This window comes from Lolium perenne, chromosome 5, assembly GCF_019359855.2.
Source record: "Lolium perenne isolate Kyuss_39 chromosome 5, Kyuss_2.0, whole genome shotgun sequence".
In the NCBI taxonomy this organism is placed as follows: domain Eukaryota; kingdom Viridiplantae; phylum Streptophyta; class Magnoliopsida; order Poales; family Poaceae; genus Lolium; species Lolium perenne.
The window spans coordinates 241,510,064-241,517,705 of NC_067248.2; the positions used below are offsets into that span (position 1 = coordinate 241,510,064).

General features: G+C 52.2%; 1 pseudogene; it reads left to right on the forward strand.

Annotated features, from left to right (window-relative positions):
- Positions 1 to 4,622: 4,622 nt before the first annotated feature.
- Positions 4,623 to 6,094, forward strand: LOC127302449 (acyl transferase 15-like; annotated as a pseudogene).
- Positions 6,095 to 7,642: the final 1,548 nt, after the last annotated feature.

The window sequence follows — 7,642 nt, forward strand, 5'->3', positions numbered from 1 at the left end:
AGTCAATGATATGTACGTAAGCGTTTACCGCTCGAAGTTAATGTTATTCGCTTTGCAGCCCCCGAGTATTGGGTGTATTTGTTATAATGATACAAAGGCGCAGCGTTCGAGTGTCGAGAGCGACGAAAGTAAATAATAATTGACTCTTAGAATAGGAACACTTAGCTTTGTCAGGTGCGGCGGAGTCGTCGTGGAAGTAGGTCGTAGGTGCCTAGAAGTAGTTGATGCGGTGGACGCATTCGATGGAGCGGAGTGGATCGGCGAGTCTGCGACGGGCAAGCCCCTGAGCGTGGCGAGTGTGAAAGTCGAAGTTTTATTCCGATCTACAGTTATATAGTATATTAAAGTGAATAAATCTGCGCGCAAATAACCGCACAAGCCGAAAAAATGACCAAATGAATTTTATGAATATTAAGAAGTTAAAAATATAGCACATGATTATTTTTTGTAGACCAAAACTGATACGTGACGCTTCCGATGGATGCACTCGTTAACTCCACAAATCGGTATAAATCGTGATCTTTCCCTTGTATGTCCTTGACATACGGCGTTTCATCTGCTCTAGTGGTCGAAGTTATACTTCCATCCAATCTTGTACCAATGAGTGCTTAAAACCATGCATACCAAAACACATGGCGTGTTAGGGAGTTAGATCCAAGAAATAGAAAAAGGAATTGATAAAATATTCGATGAGAAAGATTAATTGGCCCGCAACGGATGCTTTTGGATCCCCTAATCCTCTAGTCTATTCGGTCTCTTCCTTTTCTTCCTACGCGAAGCGCGATCGCTGGTCCAGCAAAAATATGGTTAGCTGCGTCGACCTGTGTAAAAACGATTGGTGTTGGCTCTGAACCGAACTCGAAATTGGCGAAATGGATGAGTCGAACTAGTACTATCTGATTCCGTCGATCGGCCCATGCGACACAGATTGGGTTGAGTTGTTGTGAAACAGCACCTGCTGCCAGCCGCCGCTGGGATCACCATATTGTCGATAGATCAAACACATGCTTGATAGATTGATTCGCGCTCATGTGCACGGAAAAATCCGGCCAGCCGACAGATGAAGTTGTCGATGACGAACTTGACGATGTTCTATCAGATGCGATCCGAACGTTGGTGACGACGAATGATTTCGTCCGAATGATAAAATCCAGTCGTCGCCATAAATGACGCGAATGATGAGGTTGTACCCTCGGCAATGTCCAAGGTTATAGACCTAGGTTTTGGAAAAGGCGACGCCTAGAAACTCCGGGAGTGAGATGGAACACGACGTACCCAGGTTTACATCCTCACGGTGGGGATCGCTACATCCTGCTAGCAATACAGTATATAATAGATGTGTTTACAGAGTGCCATCGTAGGCAGATTGTATCTAGTCTATGTCTAATCTGCAGGTATGATATGCTATCTGAATATGATCTTTCGTGCCCACAAGGATTGCACTGACTAGCTTTATATATGCAACCAAGTTAGGGTTTATAAGAGTCCTAGTTGACTACATATTGGAGTACTCTTTCTTGTAGATAAGTCGATATTACATGCAGATCCATCTTATCGAGTCCTTGTGTTGATCCACCTACATAATTTGCCACACCAGGTATAGCAATGATGGATGCCCGAAAGGTTATACCCATGACTTATGTGCCTATATTGCTATAGTTTTCTACTGGGCTTTAGCGGCTAACCCAATACAAAATCTAAAATGCTCATATGGCTCATTCATGCATGAAAAAGGGTTGGATTAAAGTTTAGTCCCACTATATTACATGTGACATTATATGGTGCTCTTAGAATGAGCACCATATAATGTCACATGTTGTTTGGATGGAGTTGGACTTCTTTATGTTGGAGGGTCTTCTACTAGTCTTCTCCCCCACTCCATCTCCCAACATACACCAAAGGACGGAGTAGTAGGTCTTCGGAATCTCGCTTCTTGCAGATATGTACAAGTGGGGGGGGGGGGGGGGGGGGGCAGTTAAGTTTTTGGAGAGCACTCTCGCGCGAATCGAACATAAATAATCAGACTGCACCGCATGTGATTACGTCATCTCTCTTAAAGATCTTGTTATTTTACCAATCAGATTAGATGTTTGTTTGTTTATCATGCTTATATGTAGTATGTTCTTATCATGCTTATATGTAATATGTTCGTCTCCTTTTCTAGTTCGCGTGACTAGATTATTTTCCTGTTTTTATAATCATTTTTTATATTTATTTGAATTAATTCATATGATATTTCTCTTACCGTCGGTCGAAACTGTAGACGGTGGACCTAGGTCAACAGAACAGTATTCCGGTGAATGTTTCACCATGAGACGTGAGGGCATCTCCAACGGGGCGACCGTTTGCGTCTGCGCGGACCGAAAATGCGTCTATACACCGCTCCAGCGGCCCGACGGCGCGGACGCGCCAAATGACCGCTCGCTTTTCCACCGGGCCCGCCTGATAGTGCCATAGGGTTGTATCGATGCATCGCTTCCGCGGTCATCGCTTCCGCATCTGCGTCTACGCCGCAGCCTTCGCCATCAATGTTGCGGCTTCCTGTTCTGCATGCGCACTGGCGGGCGGCGGCTGGGCTTCGGCGCCGTCATCAATGTCTTCGTGTCCCGCGTGCGCCCATCCTTAAAAGTCGACCAGCATTGTCCCTGCCATTATCCACACCTCCACTCCCAGCACTCACCGCCGCGCGCCACCGCATAAACATGGGGAAGAAGAAGCACGACTCCGAGGTATCCGACAGTGTTGTATTGTGATCCAAATTCATTCTAAAGGGCGCCAGGCCCGTCGTGTCGCCCCCTGCGGTACGGATCGATGTCACCGCCTATATATACCGCTTGTAAGCCGCCGGCTAGGGTTTATCAGATTATAAGATAACCACAACGTTTGTAAACACTCCCCGATATATAGTGAAGTTTTGCTGGCTGACGCCCGTGGTTTTTACCTCTCTTTGTTGGAGAGGGTTTTCTATGTTAAAATCTTGTGTCCCGTGCGTGTGTTCCTTTATCACTCTTCGTTATTTGCTTGTCGCCTTTATAACAGGAAGCGGCACCAAGAAAGCGGACGCACAGGGTGCCTGGCTCATGCACGAGAACTGGACGCCGTGCGACGGCCGGCGGGACGTGCACCTACCTGGCGGCTCAGCCACCGCCTGGTGCATGTCTCGCCCATGCCTCTGCGTGAGCCAACCAGGAGCGCGGAGATCCGGCACAGGCGGCAGTACCTGCCGCCGGACCTCCGTGCCGATCCCGCCTTCGTCGTCGACTCCAACAGCTGGCGCACCTGGCCGAAGACCGAGGAGGATCTGAGGAGGCGGGCGGGCTTTCTCAGCGACAGGGACTTCCTGTTTGACCACCCATCGCTGCCTCATCGTCGAAGACGACAGCCGCCGGCACCTCCACAAGACTACAACGACGACGGCAACGACGCGCTGGCCTACCACAACGAGGAGGCCAAGGACGGCAGCGACGACTACATCGCCTGCATTTTCCATGAATGGTGGGCGGCCATGGCGGAGGGCCGGAAGTTCGAGTACCCGACGACGATGACCGACGACGAGATCGCGAGGCTCGACGTCCTCGTCTCGGAGGTGGACCGACCTATGCAGCCGTCGTTGCCCCGGTACGGCACCGGCATCATGCCGCCGGGCCTCACGGAGGAAGAGAGGCCCTACGACGGGACAGGCGCTCGAGGACTCGGTCCCCCAACCGCGATCGCCGCCTCCACCTCCGCCATAAAATCCGTGGGTGGGTCCTCCTCCACTGCTGGCATGGGCTACTCAACCTCCACCACCGCCGGCGTGGGCTGCTCAACCTCCACCACCGGCGTGGGATGCTCCACCTCTAGCACCACCGGCGGCACCAAAGTATGTTCCGCCGGTTTAACCGGCCGTGGCTGGTTCCAGAGTTCGTCGTGATCGACGATGACGAGTAGACGCACGTCTTAATTTTATATTTATATTTTATTTTACTATGTAAATTATATTTTTCATGTTGAAAAAAATACAAAATCGAAAAAAATGCGTCGTGTCGCTGGGCACCCGACACAAACGGACATGCGGTTGCTCTCGCGACGGATTACGTGGATGTCAGTTGAAGATGCCGCGAAGGCAGCATCATGTGGTACGTGGTTGCTCTCGCGACGGATTACGTGGGCCTCGATCTGATCTTCGTACTAGCCATGACAGGATCAGCCTGGATTGCGGGCATGGAATTTCTTTTCTATTTCTTTTTTTCTACCTGTTTTAGTTGTGGTTTACTGTTTTTGAGTTGGTTGGCGCGTAACTGTCATGTTTTATTTCCTTTCAGAGCTGAAGAATGGAGGGTTTGATGAAGTTAAATGATTTATTGGCGTACAGCATTTAGTCTGGTGCTAAAAGTAAGCAGGAATCATGAGGTAATTTCGGTGCCGTTGCAGTGTCAGTGCGACATACATACAAGAGCCTATAATTATTTGCATGTACACATGCGGTATGGGGCAGTAGTAGCAGTGTTCTGGTGGTTGAGAGTGCGGTATCATGGAATGTGCTTCTGCTCGACTCTCACTGTCAGCTTCGCTGGCTAGGTTGAGACAGTTGCGATCGTTTACCACGAGCAAATCAAGCTAGCTAGAGTACTCCATTTATAGCACCCAGTAGAGCTAGCCCTGGAACTGAAACTAACAAAGTTTTCCAACAACGAAATGAGCAATATTGTGGTCACCAAGTCTTCACCGGTGCTGGTCGGCCCGTCGGAGCCGGGGACGCCGACCGGCAGCACTCGTCTCTCATGGTTCGACGGGCTTAGTGGCTCCACGCCAGTGTCGTTACTCCTGGTGTTCGACAGCCAATCGCCAACCCTGCAGAGACCATCAGGAGAGCCCTGTCGCGAGCACTGGTGCACTACTATCCAATCTCCGGTCGCCTTGCAGCTGGGGCTGCTGACGGCGACGAGGTCGTCGTCGTATACACCGGCGAGGGCCAGGGCGTGCTGTTCGTGGGTGCGTCGGCGAGCTGCGCCGTCGACGACGAGGCGATGTCAGCAGCGGCGCTGCTCAGCGATCTCTACGCTCACTACCCTGACGAGCTCTGCCCCAGCCACACCGACCCGTTGCTTCTGATGCAGGTGACGGAGTTCTCCTGCGGCGGGTTCACCGTGGGTGTTACGTGGAATCACATCTTCGCCGACGGAACTGGGATCGGGCAGCTCTTGCAGGCCATCGGAGAGCTCGCCCGTGGCATGCCGCTGCCGTCCGTTGCTCCGGTGCGATGGGACGAGTCGGTGATGGCTGCCCGCCCGCGAGGGCTGACCGTTGCGGATGTGGAAATCCTCACGGACGAGGATGACATGGCCTTCCTCGACCTGACTATCCCCCCGAGCTTGATCGGCCGCGTCAAAGCCGAGGCTGGCTCCGAGCGCTGCACGGTGTTCGAGGCTGTCGTCGCCGTGCTTTGGCAGTGCCGTGCCCGGGCAGTTAGTATCCCCGAGGGACACGCTGCTACATCCATCATGTTCGTGAGCAACGCGCGTGGGCTCGTCGGCGCAGCGGAGGGCTACTACGGCAACTGCTACATCTCGGAGTCGTCGGTCCAGGCGACGAGCGTCCATGTGGCGAACAGCGACACCAAGGACGTGGTGAAGCTCATCAAGGCCACCAAGCAGAAGCTGCAAGGCGCGATGACCAAGGACGACGACGGGGTAAACTCAGCGCAGCAGCAGCAGCGGTTAAGCGCATACAACACGCTCGGCGTGTCAAGCTGGCGGAACATTGGGCTCGACGCGGCGGATTTTGGCGGCGGCAGGCCGTCACGAGTTGTGTTGTACACGAGGCAGGAGATCGTGCCGTTCTGCGTCCTGTGCCCGCCGTGCAAAGGGAAGGATGGCGTCAACGTGCTATCGCGGATGGTGAAGAAGGAGCATGTAGATGCTTTCTTGCACGAGTTGGAGGCACTGACGTCTACTGGTTGTCAAAGTGGTGAGTAAGTAAATGTCCTTGCATTGATGTTGCCGTACCGGTACCTACTGGCCGTGAACATGAATGGTAAAAGGAAAAAGTCCAAAACAAACCTTGAACTCATGGGCAAAAGCTAAATGGAACCCTCAACTTTAAATTCCTGAAATCGGTATTTTGAACTTGTTGATCCTGGTCTATTTTGAACCCTGAATCTGTTTGGCAAACCAGGAAGTAACAATCCCGGCCGGGATTACACGCTACCTCCAATGACAGTGGGATCCACATGTCATATTCATCAATTTTTTTTGCCAATATCAAAAAATCACAGTCTAGCGCCGCTCGCCCACCCCTTCGCAGGCAGGTCCTGTACGCCGCCGCCCCGTATCCCCCACCTCGGCCCTCCTTCCCTCCACTAGGCCCACCTCGCACCACCCTCAGTTCGTCCGTCACCACTCTCCCGTGTTAGATCGACGTTGCACAGAGATAGACCATCGTGGTTGTTGGCCATGGAACAGGGGCGTGTGGCGCGAGACGCTCGTTGCGAAGGAGCGGACGACAGGAGACTGACTCGAGCGCGTGTTGGTGCTCTGCAGCAGGAACTGAAGTAGAGGAGGGAGAGTTCGCCAGGAAAGTTTCGTCTCCGTGCAGCCGCTGCATCGGCCGCGTGCGTGCGACAATGCAGGGAAGGGCCTCGCCAACCGATGCTGCCGTCGAGACGCAATGGAGAGAGGGTCGAGCACCTAGCGGCTGATGGCGAGCTTCGCCGCGCCCACCACGACATGATGGATGGCACGTGTGCAAGGGATGGTGGAAGGGGATTGGGGTTAAGGGGATGAAGATGAATATGACAGTGGGCCAGGTATGTAAGTGGAAGTAGCTAATTATCTAGGCTAATATGATTTTTTATTTTTTAGGTTTTACTTGCCACGTTAGCAAAAGTCCAACTCAGAAAGATCTAGGGTTTAAAATAGACTGGGATCGACAAATTCAGAGTGCCAATTTCAGGGATTAGGAGTTGAGGGTTCCATTTAGCTTTTGCATATGAGTTCAAAGTTTGTTTTGGACTTTTTCCATGGTAAAAATGAAGGGAGGACATGAAGATGGTTGTGGATGACAAAGTGTGATTCAACAATGGCTAGCAACACACCTTAGAGCATCTCTAACAGAGCCCGTATTTATCGGAACCGAATAAACCGAGTTCAGTCTCCCGAAAAACGAATTGAGAGCGCATTTAGGCACGGCGTAGAACAGAAACCGTAAATGCAAACCGAACTCGCGAAAATCAAACGTCGCGGGAAATCGATTTTCGCGATTGCAGTCGATTTCATCCGATCAATCTTAATTCGTTCATAATTTACAATAATAGTGGCAAAATACATCCGCATTGGACCTACATTACATACTACGGACCTAATTAGACTAGAAATTTAGGTACTCAGAGACTATACTATCACCGGGGCATCGGCGGAGGGTTTATGGTCGCCGGCGGTTGCTAGGCGACGACGAGCGCCGCCACCTCGATGGCCGTCGCGCCGGAGGTGCTCCCGCAGAGGAGAGGCGGTCCGCCGGCGTCGTCGTCATCGTCGCCGCGCGGGGGCAACGGCGGCAGCAGCGGGCTGCACGCGCCGACAGCGGGGGCGCCTCCGCTTCCCCTCCGCAGCTGCAGCCGCCTCCGTGCGCGCTTGAAGCCGGCGCGCCATTAGCTCCAGCAACT